General features: G+C 37.9%; 1 protein-coding gene across 1 annotated transcript in view; it reads left to right on the top strand.

Annotated features, from left to right (window-relative positions):
* Positions 1-14,886, top strand: part of SCLT1 (sodium channel and clathrin linker 1) — a 780,532-nt gene that overhangs the window by 446,235 nt on the left and 319,411 nt on the right. The window lies entirely within an intron of this gene.

The raw sequence follows: 14,886 nt of genomic DNA, 5'->3' as shown, positions 1-14,886 counted from the left end.
CTGCTTCTACCTAATGTCCTTTTCCTTCCTTCCACAAGTACTTGGAGATTTAATGCATCTTTTTCTGCTTCTCATTTGGGTTTAGCGGTTTTCTTGTACATGGTTCCTCACAAAGATCTCTTAGTCAGAAAAGCATGCTTTCTTCAGAATCTTTCCACCTGTCCACAGTAGGGGAAGCACCCAGTTAAGTCATTGTAGTCATCTAGGCATTCCCGCCTAGCTTCACTTTTTTATGCTGTTGATGTTGAAAGATATTTTCAGATCTGGAGACACGTTTTATCTTTGATTTCTTAGTTCTTCCCGTAGTGACTGATTTTGATATAGTTAGCTGTAGATAGACTTTTGTTTCTTATTTATTTTAGAAAATGTTTAAATCAGTCTGTTTTGCTTATTTCTGTGATTATTTATCATTTGTGGAAGCGGTTAACCTTTGTGAACACTTTTGCCAGCTACATTCACATAGAGGTATAAACCCCGACTTTGACCCTGGCCAGGTGATCCAATTAACTTCTCAGGCACCTGCTTCAACCTTTACAGAAAGGGGAGGAATGTTGGGTCTGAGTCTTCTAATCTCATGCCAAGGGAGGGAGGAAAGATAGGCTCATGTCCAGGCGCACACACTCCACTATTTCCCTCATGGTGCCTGGAGAAACTTGGCATGAGGGCCTATTCTGTGGAGGGAGGTGCATTTGCAGCCTTACACTGCTTGCAGAAGTGAGCAGTATTCCAGTGCCACAGCCCATTGTAGGTCATCCATATTAGTGTCTGCTTGGCATGCACAGGGAGTTGGAGCTTAAGCAAAATAAATATCTAATGCTATGCAATAACGGCATCACTTTCTGTACCCAGCTGTCACTTCACCAGAAATGAATGGCTAAAGGTGTTTCAGCAAGTGGGGAATGAATTGGTCATTATGGTATTGGGGGGGCCTTGATGATCAAGGGTTATTGACAGGGATAGTCCGACTGGGCACAGGTGCCCTTTTTCAGTGGAGGCCTGGGGAGAAAAGCTTCAAAGTATCATATTTAATGCAATCAATATATATAGTAAAAAATTATAATGCAGTTTCAGTGAATACATAGCATAATAGTCAGAATAAACTTTTGCACTGGGAAATGCTTTGGCAGCTTCGGCTGGGCGCTACCAACTATCCCAGTCTAAACAAAGCCATTCCATTTTTGCAGTGAATTAAAGCATAGAGCAACCAGACTATAATAACTTTGGTAACATTGATTCAATTTGCTGCCCAGCTCTATGTGATGTTGTTTTTTAGATTCTTTTCAGATCCTGTTTTTTCATATGCTAAGTCAGCTGTCTTTTTAACCTTTGTTGGCGGGCTTTTAATTATAATACCTGTGATTTTTTTCATTCATGGTTCTGATTGTCTACTTTAGATGAAAGCACGTAACTGTATTGTGTTTTAACTGTGGAATTAAAGCATTTTCCGAGTCCTGGGCCACCTAGTCATTTTTTTTAAATTTTATAATGCAGTTTCAATTAATACACAGCATAATAGTCATTATTGTAAAATTTGTATTGATATTCACAAACATTAAATTTACAAGCCTTGTAATGAGACTTTACAGATTGAAGAGTGGTGTATAAGGTAGTTAGGAGTAAGTTAAGAAATAACATGAGGTATTAGAGGAGATAAGTGAGTTTGAGTTTTAATAAAGACATAGTGATGGAGTAGTAATTTAGTTTTGCCAATTAGAAGTAGGTATTGTAATTTAAGAAGTACAATAAAGTGAGGTATTAGAAGGGGCCAAGCAGATTAAGTGATTTAGTGCTTTAAAGGGAGATGGGTTTGGCATAATGGTTAGTCTTCACCTCAGGGATACACAGTGCAGGGTTTGATTTTGACCTCAGTAACTGGCTAGGTTTAAAATGATCCTTCAGCACCGTTAGCTTAGTATTCACCTATAAACATACGATATGAAGGCTGATGAAGGGTGTTAGAGAGCTATGTCCCAGATAAAAAGCAAGGACAAAGCCATGAGACAGAGAGAAAATCTTTTAGTAATGGCTTGAAAAGTTGAAGGTCTGTGATAGACCTGACTGATGGCAGAAATTTTATTCCAAGTTGTAACTACACTATTGGAATAGAGACTTCCCCAGCAACCCTTTGTGGTTTGTAGAGGGTAAGCAGTTGTTTATTTTCAATTGAAGGGGTGACTTGGAAGATAGTATTGGAATAGAGGTCTAATTGCTGGGCAGGTGGATGGGTATGGAGGATTTTATTATGGGTTAAGGTGCGCTGAATATAAGATAGGTGGTGAGGAAGCTCGAGTTGTTTGTGTTTTTAGTGTTACAGTGGTGGGTCCAGTAAGGTTTGTTTCAAGTGAATCTGGTGACTTTGTTATAGCTCAGTTCAAGTTTAGAACTAATGGAGGCTTATTGGTTGGTCGTGATAGGTCCTCCATGTAGGAGACAGAGTAAGAGCTAAGTGGTAAGTAGAGTTACCTTGGCAGAGTCCGTAAGGAATTTCTTTACTCTATGTAGGGTGCCAAGTTTTTGATAGGTTTTCTTGATGCTGCTGCTGCTGAGGATATGCAAGTCAAATTTAAGATAGTCATTGATTGTCATGCTAAGTAGTTTTGCATGTAGGGTAGCTTCAGCCTTGGTATTATTTAAGGAATACATTTTAAGATTGTTTTTTTCATGAAAATTAGATTTTTGGAAAAAAGAGAAGTAATTTAGTTTTTTGTGGTGGTTTCATATTAGGAGCTTATCCTGTAGACAACTTTCAACAGAGTTAAAGGCTTCTTGAGTAATTCTCTGAAGATGTATTAGGTTGTCAGAAATGCATATTAGGACAGAACCATTAGCAAATTGCATGAGAGAAGCTTGCTGTGAGAGGATTTATGTAAATTGTTAGTAAAAGAGTGGAGAGCCAGGAATGGAGCCCTGTAGCACTCCAGCATTGAGCAGAAGGAAGGGAGAAAAAGTGGAGAGCGATTTAACAGATTGGTATCTATCGGTTAAGTAGTTGTTAAATCATAGTTTTGTAGGTTGTGATAACCTAAGGAAAGACAGTTGGTAAAGAAGTTAGGGATGTGAGATTAGATCAAATGCTTTAGAGAGATCAAGGAATACTGAGGAAAACAAGTTTGCCTTTGTTTCTGGTTTTGTTAATAGTATCTGTGAAAGTTAATAAAGTCGTGGTAGTCCTATGGGTAGTTCTAAAACCATGCTGTGTGGAGATCAGGAGCTTTTCCTGAAGAACATGTTGAAGTTGCTTGTGAATGCACTTCTCTAGAATTTTTTGAGAAAGGGGATAATATGCCAGTAGGTCTGAAATTGGCTGTATCAGATTAGGTTCCTCCTTTCTGAAGGGGGATGACTATTTTCTTTTCATAAAGAAGGAATGTATGAGTCCTTGATAGATCTGTTAATTAGAAGAGATACAGGATAGGCTATGGAACTGGCAGCCAACTTGAGGTTTTCTGCTGGGAGATTATCTATTGAAGGAGAACAGGGTTTCAGTTTAAAAAGTAGTGATTTGATGTAGGAGGTTGGGATAAATTTGAGTGAAATTGTTGGTGTTTGCTGTCTGAGGAGAGAGCATGTCAGAATTGTTGGGGAAAAAATCTTTAATAAGGGCTTTAATGTTTTCTATAAAATGTGTGTTAAATTGAGCATCTATTTCGGAGGCAATGTGAAGATGGGCTTAAAATGTCCATGGCATTTTTCCATTAATTTACCTCTAGTCAGATGATAAACAAATGAAAATTACTTTAATTTGTATTGTTTTGAGACAGATCACAGATCAGACACTTGCAATTTCTGCAAAGCAATTAATTATTCTACCCATTACAGAAGAGCCAAACTACCTTGCTAGAGACTGGAAACCTCAACAAAATATTAATCATCTCCTGCAAAAAGTATCAAGTCATTCCCCGGCAACCAGCTTGCCATTAGAGAAGAGAATAAGTCTGATAGATTTTCATCACTGAATAAATTCTATCATCATAAGTAAAAATAGACCTACTGAACTCATTGGGACAGGGTTGGGTCTTTCTGCTTTTGGTTGATGACTACCGTTAGGTAGGTTGTTGCTAAATTGATCACTGACTAAACTTTTGTTGACAGTTTCATTGGTGAAGGATAGTGTTAATGTGTCTAAGTTTTACAATGACCTAGCAGTGAGAGTTGTGTGGTAACAGTCTCTTGAGTGTGCTGCAGTAATTCGTATGCAGGAAATTATCACCCCCCCCCCACACACACACACACACACACAGACAGACACTGCATTTCAAGTTTCAGTCAGGATCTCTGGGGGCAGGTTATTTACTTGTCTAAGTCTTACCTAGAGATGTGATATAGCCACTCATGGAAATTTCATCATCAGTCTTCAACAAAAAAAATGTAGCTGCCCCAGTGGAGGATATTCCATAACAAGAGAACACGCTATTGAATGGGTGTTCTAAAAGGGTTCTTTTGTAGTTCCCTGTATGAATTCCTTCTTTTCACATAAAGCATTCGTACATTTAATCAACTCCTTTACCGTCTTGATGAAGAAACTAACAGGTCAGAAAGCACCATTCCATCCTCTGATGCATGAAGACACTAAACTATTCCTCCATCCAACAGTTGTCTGACAAGGAGCAATCTTGTGAGGACTGTAACCAGCCAGAAGATGCTGACAATGCTGACTTTTAAAGGCTTTCATTTGTATCTTCTATCTTCTTTCAAGAAAATTCAATTGATTGAGCCTGTTCCATCTAACAAGTTTGTCTACATTTTTTTAACTTACCCCAGAGTCATGTAGCTTTGGAATAAATTATATTAGTCAAGGGGTACATGTGGCTTGCCCCTGCATCACTCACAGTTGTAGATTTAAGTCCATTTAATGTAATTACCTCGGCTAATCAGGATCCCTGTAAGAGTGAAACAAATTTGTATACCATATCCATTTGAAGAAGAGGTTGTTTAGCTTCAGACAAATCCACTCTTTCCACTTGTTTGCCCTGTCTGCAAGGCATGCCATACCCCTTCTAAAAAACGGCCCACTATTTGAATATTTTACTTTTCAAAAACAGGTGAGCTGAGCATTTTCATTACATAATTGCTTATAAGCACAATTAAGAGCTGGTAGAATATGTGGACTTTCCAAGAGTACTACCCAAGACTCTTTCCCACTACTTAACTGTTATAAATGCTTTAATGAAAACTGCATGGGAAAACATTTCATATATTACAGGGCATAGTTTATAGGCTGGATAAAAGTGCTATATCTTGCAGGTTACTCTTTTTAAGTGCAATTCCCTGTAACCATATCTAAGACATCCACAGTGGCTCTTGACCAGCTTCTGTTTGTCAGAAGACTGTAACCCAGTAATGAAAGTCCCAACACTGCGAAATAAACTGCAATTCAGTCAGAATAACAACAAATTCTAAAACCAGCTGTTACACTTCAGTAGCCTTTCTGCAGTTTTTAACATGGAGGAGTGGGTCATAGTACCACAGCCCTGATACTTTATATATAGTAATTCTGAATAAATTGTACATTGGAGTAGGGAGAATACTCTGAGATACCACAATTTCAGAGTTAATAATTATTCCCCTGTTTGTACCTGTAGTTCTGCAGCTCTGAGGATTGTAGGTACAGTCCTTGAATGTTCAACAGTCACCCTTATCCACCTTTAGTGATTTTCTCCAGATAGTATTTCAAAACGTTTACATCTCTGGGTAAAGAAAATTTGTGTGACTTCTGCATTACCAGACATAATACACACCTGACAGGTACTGTGTTGGGGGGATCGTAGCGTGAAGAGTCATCTATAATTGCCCATAATAGTAACAATGACTAGTCAAAGGCCTATTCCCATTCATTAAGGCTGATGTTTAATGTTACTGATGGTCAGGCCAGAGCAATCCTATTATGGAAAGTGTTTATGGAGATGTCCCAGAATTTTCACTACATTTTTGTTGTCAGAAGTGCCATTGTTTTAACCTGTGACTTGTAGACATTGAAGGGTGGGTGGCATACCTCTCAAGTTCTTCACTTTTCATGAATGTGTCTGATTTTGGCTCAAGGTTTTTCTCTGTTCCTCTCGAATATGTGATCATTTTTGGGAAACGGTAGTCTATCGCATCCAACAAACAATAAAAATAGAGTTGCAGATTTTTTTCTTCAGAAAATGCCTTTAAATTCATTTCCTTGCATGGTTAACTTTCTAATTCAGTATTACCAAAATGTGTACTTTGTCCCTGATTGTTTTGTACTTTGTCCTTCATTATATAAGTAAGAGGTTGAGAGTTATGGTATGTAGCTTTCATCAGTGCTTAGTGGCTAGTGCTTAGCAATAGTGCAGAGGGCCAAGGAGGGATACTAGCAGGAAGGCTCATCTTGTAAATAGTAGTAGAAAATAGGAGATCCAGATCTTCTTCTTCTTTCAGCTTTTTCCCGGTTAGGGCTCGCCACAGTGGATCACCTGTCCGCTCATTATTGGCAGTGGAGATTTACGGTGTTGGGTTGCCAGCCCGGTGCCCAACCTTCCACAGAAGGCACACACATGCACACACTCACACCTAGGGCCAATTTAGAGTGTCCAATCCACCTACAGCATGTCTTTGGGGTGTGGGAGGAAACCGGAACACCCTGAGTAAACCCACGGGACCACAGGGAGGACATGCAGACTCCGCACAGAAGGTACCCCAGCCAAGAATCGAACCAGGGAACCTCTTGCTATGAGGTGGCAACACTAACCGCTGCACCACCGTGGCTGCCCAAGAAAATAGGAGATCCAGATATTTAGCTTAAAGTCAAGCATAGCTCCTCTTCTAAGTCAAGCATGCCTACAGTGGCCTTAGATGTTTCTCATTTGGAATCGCTGCTGTCTAATAAGTTGTTATTCAGTTTCTCACCCCTGAACTGAGCTAAGGTATATCAGACAGACACTCCCTGTACTTACTGTTTAGTATGAAAATCTGGGTGTGGCCCTTGTGTCAGCCTAAATATTAGAACAAGCTGGCATTCCACAAGCATGGAAGGAGTAGGCCTTTGAGTTTCCAGGATATACTTCTGGGTATGAATATAAGCCTTTGGTATCAACTGTGTTCATTTCTAACTTCACTTCTTGGCTATTCCCCAGCAAAGGGTTGAGAGAAGTCCCTGATTTACATGGTTTTGTGCCCATTGGCTTCATTGTCTCCTCAGAGGGTTTTTGTAATGTATTCATCGCATGGATGGAAGGCAACAGAGTGATCATGAGAAAGCACTGTGAAAAAATTAAGTTTGATGCTTATATATGCTCCTGTTTTATGTCCCTTATCAGAATAGGTGTAAGTTTTCTTCTTCTGCATTTTTCTGGTTGTGAAAAAGATGGACAGTTTCCATCCATTCATGAGTATCAGTGACTTCCGCCAGTACATTCGGTACATGCAGTTCCAGATAATGACTCTCCAGGAGTTTGTGTCTGCTTCTGCATGCTACCAGCACAGCGTTACCAGGAAAGAGTTTTTGTTTGGCATATCAGTGTCTTGGCCCACACAATATATTTCTTCATTTCACCCTGGAATGGTCAGTGGGCTTTACTTCCATTACAGGGTACAGTTCTTTGGGCTTTCCTCAACATTCAGTGTGTTTAATTAGTTTTTGGCCATGAAGGCTGAAGCCTTATAAAAGAGGAATCACCATATGTTACTCTACTGGAAAACTGTCTCCTGGTGATGATGATGTGGAACTATGTGGTAGCTGCAGTATACGGGCCCATAGTTGTAGTCCCCAAGGATAACCATAACCTGGGAGAAGTCCTCTGTGATCTCATTTCAGAGAACTATTTTATAGGCAGAGAGTTGAACACTGTCCACTGCTGGCCATTACTGTCCACACAGGGGGTCCAAAAAGTTATGAATTAATCACTGTGGGTGGTACAACACAGGGTCCATGCTTAGATCCCTATTGAAACTTTTTGGGCTGATGGCCTTTATAGTATTCATGATGCAGTTTACATACTTGAGAATCCCGGGGTTGCATTGAACTTTGAAATATCAGTGGTGCTGTGCCACTGTGTGCTCATAGATATCCTGTTGGTGTCCATTCTTCTAGTCCTGGAATAGTGATCAGTTTCACACAAACCTTCAGGTGAGCTAGCTTCCTTTTACTGCACCTGAACTTGTCATGTGATGATGCCTGAGGCTTCACTAATGTGGTGAAAAGCCCACCTTGACTTCTCCACCATTTAGAAGGTAAGCACCCCCAAATGAGAGGATGCAGCAGGTCAGCCATCTTGTTGCTATGAGCAGCCCTCCTAGTCCTAAGGGCATTGGAAAAGAAGATACATCTAGGATTTCTCCTGCTCTGGTCATGTAGTCAGTCCAGTTTGTGCTATCTACATGACCAAAAAAAGACATGCACTTATACCTTCAGTGCAGAAAGATACTGTGCATTTCACAGTGGATTATCCACAAATTCATCATTCTCTCAGCAATTCGCATCCTAGATGAAGTGAATGTGCTTGTGCAATCCCTGAGCTGGAAGTGGGGAGACTGTAAACGCTGACCATTTCACATCACAGGAGAATTCATTCACCCCACACCACACACACACACACACACACACATACGCATGCACACTTTTTTTCTTGGTTGCATTCTTTTTTATGTCAGAGAAGATTCTTGCAAGTTTTCCTATCATTTCTAATTATTCCTCATTTCATTCCAAAGTTTATAGAAGAAAGATCAAAACTAATTCATACTGCCTCATGGGGGCTAAAAATATGCGGTTTCAGGCTGTTTGATTTTGGTGATAAAGAAGACTCCTGGATTTTTACAAAGTTTGTATTTCATTGTTAGAAGGACAGATGACTACCTCTTAGGGCCTGACTTCTGGTATAGTTCTTAGAACTGGAACATCTCTCAGGGTTATCAGAAGTAACGGAGACAGCTGTGAAACTTTCACCCAGGCACACCAACTCTGATAAGTGGAACAGGCAAAACTGTACCTGATACCGTTCTTTTTCTCTGCCAATTTACAGATCATCCTGCTCTTCTTTAGCACTCTTACAGTGTGTGTGCCTGTGTCTTAAGTGAAAAATTACTAAAGGCTTTCTATGTTATGCAGGAAAAGGCAGACCAACAGTAAAATTTTGATAATATGAAACTAAATAGAAAACTAGTATAATCTCAGCAGTACATGCATTATATGTTGGTAATATGATGTGCCAGTAAGTAGAGAAGTTAGAGTTTTGTACAAGTTGTATTCAGACGTAGTAGTGGGAAGCACAAGGTTAAGGGCTTGATGACAGTCAAGGAAATCAAAGTGTGAATGACTGTGTTTGCTCCTTCCCTTTTCTAAAGGTAAAATTTCAAGTTATTTTATCTGTTTTACATTCAGTACTTAAAATGCAGTTGGTTTTAGATTTTGATTTCCAGTTTTTAGAATTTTTTTTTTTTTGCAGCTAACGGAATTAAACTTAAGGTCTTAGTGTGTCTGGGCCCATCAGACCATGTGCTCCAGCTCAAAAGAATCATTTCCTTAATTACAACCATTTGTTCCCCCAGTATTTCTGACGTATTTTGTAGAGATTTTTTTTTAAATCTACCAGATCATTACACTCCCAAAAAACAGGTTCCCATGTACCTGTTTCTTCCCCATCACACACCTCCAACATTTGGTATCGACCTGAAAAAAAGTTTTGACATTTGCTTGGGGAATAAAATACCTATTCAAACACATTTAAGCAAAAATCCTAAACCTTCTGAACTTTATTGCGTACTTTGGTGCATACTTATGTCCTCCCATTGTTCCCTTGTAAATTGCTGTTCCATTCTGTCTTCCCAATATTTTTTAAACTTCTCTGATTTATTCTTATAGTTAACATGCAATATTTTATATGCCCTACTAATTATCCCTCATAACAGCTTATGTTCTACATTCAAGTAAAACCTCTACCAGAGCAGTTCTTTCACTCTGGATTCCCCTATCCCTTTGTCATTGTCTTTGCCTAAACTCTTATATCAATCCCTGGAATGGAGCCAGTCTATAACCTGCAGTCCAAACTTCTTCTTGGCCTCATCCAACTCTATTACTTTTCCCTCTCTAGTTATTTTCTCCAGTAGATTCCAGTCCCCTCTTGCCTATTTTCTGTACCCCTACTTGCAGTCATCCTTTTGGCAAAATCTCCTTCTCCATTCCTGTGTTGTCTTAATTCTTAGAATACTTTCTGCATCTTATTGAGTATAGTATACTGTGTGGTGGTTAGTATTCTCCTCGAGGATTTGCATCCGAAATTCCACTCTATCGTTTTATTTTTTGACCCCCATCATCATCCCTTTCTACTTTGAATTATAACCTCCTGCTTGCGTTATGGATATGAGCCTTAACTGAGTAGCTCTAAATTATCCCTTCAAATTAGATAATCCTAAAGTACCTTGCTCTGTTGAGAGGATCATCTTATCCCACTTGACTCTCTCTCTTTCCCTCCCAGATAAATTCCTTCAATTCTTTATTTATTGTCCAAATCCCATAACATAAGTCTTTTTAATCCATACTCCTAAATACTTCATATTATTGTGTTCCCATAAATATGGGTATTGCTGAACCAATTTGAGTGTGGATACATAATTTATGATGGCCTTTGTTTTATCTTCATTAATTTTATATTGTGCAAAAAATTAACTACCTCAAAACGTTCCACTACACCGAAATTTTATTTTCTAGATTTATCAAGTACAAAATAATATCTGCAAATAAAGCCAACTTTTATTGATTACCATACCAATGAATACCTTGAATTTCTGAGTCCTTTATTTTCTTTGCCAGTTGCTCTAAATCTAAACCAAATAACAAAGAGGGCACCCCTGCCCGGTTCCTCTATTTAAATACAAGCAATTGAAGAGGAACCCTCCCACTTTAATTCTTGCCTCCGATCCTTTATATTGCCTCTTAATTAACTTTATTATTGTATCAGGGAATGCAAATGTTTCCATTGTACTACTCATAGAATCCCAGCTTACTCTGTTGAATGCCTTCTCTGTGTCAAGACCCACCAACAACAGGGTATTTTCTTACATTCTGCTTCCCTCTGAGTCATAATTGTTCTGTTAATGCTGTCAGATGTTTGCTTCCCCACTGTAAAATCACAGCGATTCATAATCATCAAATCTGGCAACATCTTTACCATTCTTTTAGCTAGTATAGACATAAACACAGTATAATCATGGTTTAAAATTGAAATGGGTCTATATGCAGCTGGATCTGACAGCTCTTTACCGTATTGTCATGATACAGCCACCAGAGCTTCCTTCCAGGATGCTGGTGCTTCCCTTTCTTTTAAAATACTATCAAACAAAATCTTCCAGATCTTTAATACTTTCATCCCTTCTGTCTTCCAGACTTCCACATACCATTTGTTCCTGGAGACTTCCTTGCTGATTGATTATTCATCACCATTTGTACATCATCTCCATCTGTCTTAACTCTCAGTTAAGCCTCATCTTCCTCAAACCTTGGGATAATTAAGTCTCCCATAAATATTTCCATTTGTGATAAATCTTTGTTTCCACATTCCTCTGCTTCATTCAAAATTTCATAAAATTTCTGAAATATCTCTAATACCACTATTGGATCTTTGGTTATTTTTCTTGTCATAGACCCCCTTAGTTTGCCGAAACTCTTTCTACATTTTGCTGCCCAAGTCGTGCTAAACGTTTTTGTGCTCTGAAGTTATCAGAAATAGTTGCTTAACAGCAATCTTTCTAAACTCATGCATGTTATCCAGATACTCCCTTATTTTCTTTTTAGCACTCCACAAGCTGATCCTCTTTTTGTTTTATGAGCCTACCCTTGTTCTGGAGTACTTAACCATTAGTCTGCCCTTCTAAACAAATCATTTTGCTTCTTAACTATATCTGTTTCTCTTTTTATTTCTACCCTATTTTTCACTCCATTTTCATTTTATCCCACTCACTAGCTATCCCGTCTGAAGAAATTTCTTCTCTATTAACTCTCATATAATTTCCACTGCCCATTCCTTGAATTCCTCTCTTTTTAATAGGTAGGTGGAAAAGCACCAATGTCTATTTTTTTTTACTTTATTATGCTGCATTTTTATCTTAGTTTGTATTGATATTGATGCATAGTCTAAGATAGTTATTGGTTGTGTTTTGAAGTTTTCAATTAAATGCACATGCTCCTATGAAATGTAAATTCTGTCCAGTATATCCCAGTTATTGTACCTTGGGGAATAATATGTAAATTCTCTCTGAGTTCCTACTACTGAATTCACTTCTTCTGTATTAAATATTTTAAACGTTTCTTCAGAAATGTACCCTATTTTGTTATGTTTTACCTTCTAGGTTCTCTGATAAATGCTCATATTTGCAAATCATGTTCCATTCCCCACCTATTAGTAATAATCTCAGCTGAAAGCTTATTATTTTTCCAAAAATTTTCTTAAGCTCCATAATAGCACTTTGGTGGAATGTAAATACATGCCAGCTTAATCCTTCTCTCATCCCAATACCACATGATTACTACAAATCTACCATTATAGTCTTTTTCCCCTCAAATTCACATGCTCATTTCTCTCCAAATGTGTTTCCTGCAACATTGCATTTTGCAGTCTGCATTTATTAGTACCATTCACGGCTCTTTCCTTCTAGTCTGTACCTATAAGATTATTAATTCTAAATATCCTAAATAGCATTGCAACTCCTAGAAGGAAGAGAATAAAAACAAACAATGCAATTTGGCTATCCAAAAAGAAAAGAATGCTAATGCAGGGTAGAGAAGACGCTGGCAGTGGCAAACTAGCCTCTTCCTTATTTCTAGACTGTCTAAAGTCTTCAACACAGTTTGTCACAGCACACTTCTACTTGAAATATCCTCAATAGGTCTCTCTCAGCCCACCCTGCTGTGGTTCAAAAGCTAACTGTCTAGTAGGTATCCATCAAAAAATTGGCACTCCACATTCTCCTTACCTCCCAGTCACCACAGTGTATCACAAGGCTCTATCCCTGGTTCTCTCCTCTAACATTTTCACCAACATCCAGACAACAGGCCACCCTAATACAGTATGCAGATGATTCCACACTCATTTGCGCATCTGACAATGTGGTACATCTCAAAAAAATTACTTGGAAAGTTTTAACAGCCACCGAAACACAGCTTATTAACACACAATTCATGCTCAGGCCAAAAAAGACCAAACTAATACTTTCTTTCCCCAAATACCTCTGTCATGAAAAAACAATATCTGAAGTTCTCTCTTTTGATAATACAGCCATTGAAGTCGCTTCTCATAGGAAATGTTTAGGGGTGAATAGTGGATGATCATCTTACATTCGACCTGCATATACAAAATTTCATAAGAAAAACTCTTCAGAAATTAGGAATGCTTTACAGAGCCAAAAACTTTCTCACTCACGCAACTAAAACTAGTTTCCACTACTTATCTTCTTCCCGCTCTTCTTTGTGATGCTGCCATCCTTACTAACCTCCAGGCTTCACAAAAACTAAAACTTGAACAATGTTATAACAAAGTTGCTAAATTTGTGCACGTACTGTTTTCAGAACCCACCACTGTATAGCACTGAAAAGCCTAGACTGGTTGGAACTGCCACATCAACTAACATATACACAACTTCTTACTACCTATAAAATTATCTATCATCCATCTGCCTAAGCACTAAAAAACATTCTACACAACTATGTTCCCACTCTGTCATTGTGATCCAGTGACCAACAACTCCCGTCTTTCTACAAACTTAGCAAATCTGCTGGGCATTGTCTGTACTCATACAAGGTTGTTAAGGCTTGGAACTCCTTATCTGTGTCTGTCAGGTCTATAGCCTCCATCTCATATTTCAAAACCACTCTAAAAGACTTCCTAGCTAAAATCTGTCTCTGATCTTGCTCAAATCCAGGATAAACTATATTCCAAAATGTGAACAAATATCTTTCCTTCCTTATACTTCCTTACTGTCCCTTCTTGACTTACTTCCTTACTGTTAAGTCTCTTCCCTGACTTTCTCTCTAAATAAACCATAAGCCTGTTTCTCCCTCACTTCATATTACAGTTCCTATTTCTATTAGACTAAATTACCTTTACTCTCTACAAACTGTTTAAAATTGCTCTAAATATTAAATGATTGAAATATACCTTATATCGATTTTTAATTAATGTTTTTATATATTGTGTCTACTTTGTTATAATTATTTAAACTGCAGATGTTTTTGTTTTATTTTTGAAGATTGTAAAATTATTATTCTTAAAATGTTTTGTAATAATTTGGAGCTTTTCTCCCGGTCCTCCACTGAAAACGGGCTTCTACCCAGTAGGACTTTCCCAGTAATCAAATGTGAATAAATTAATAATATATAAATATTTACATTCCAAGATTGTATAGATAGAATAGCCATTATGTTAAAAACCATAAAAGACAAACCATGCCAATACTTTCGATCTCAGCTAATCGTAGCTAACAACAAAAACACAAATGGGCACTATAGATGTGTATAGGATACAAACTGAAGAGTAGCCCAGGAATCAGAAAATACACTAATCACACAATAAAAAATAATAAAATGCTTAACAGGATCATTGCATTTTCCATCTTGTCTTAGGACTTCAGTTAAATTCATTTACCATTACTTTTTACAACAGTGCATGCTCATTAATCAATCCAGTTACATAATTTAAAATAATTTGCAATAAAAGCTGCTGAGTTCTATCTAATAAAGTTCTTCTATAAAAACAAAGTAAAATATATTAAATCATTCTGTTTATAAACTCAACTACCCATTTATTACTTTTATATTTTATAAAAAATAAACCAATTAGTCAATATTAATATCTACAAATATAAATAAATTTCCAATATTTGAATTGCTACCTGAGAGATAAAAACTAATTAAATACTGCCCTCCAGTGTCCATGC

The sequence above is a fragment of the Protopterus annectens genome, chromosome 3.part0 (assembly GCF_019279795.1).
Source record: "Protopterus annectens isolate FY-2018-M chromosome 3.part0, PAN1.0, whole genome shotgun sequence".
NCBI classification, from domain to species: Eukaryota; Metazoa; Chordata; order Ceratodontiformes; family Protopteridae; genus Protopterus; species Protopterus annectens.
The sequence above is the reverse complement of the archived record's forward strand: the minus strand, read 5'-3'. Positions and strand labels throughout refer to the sequence as shown.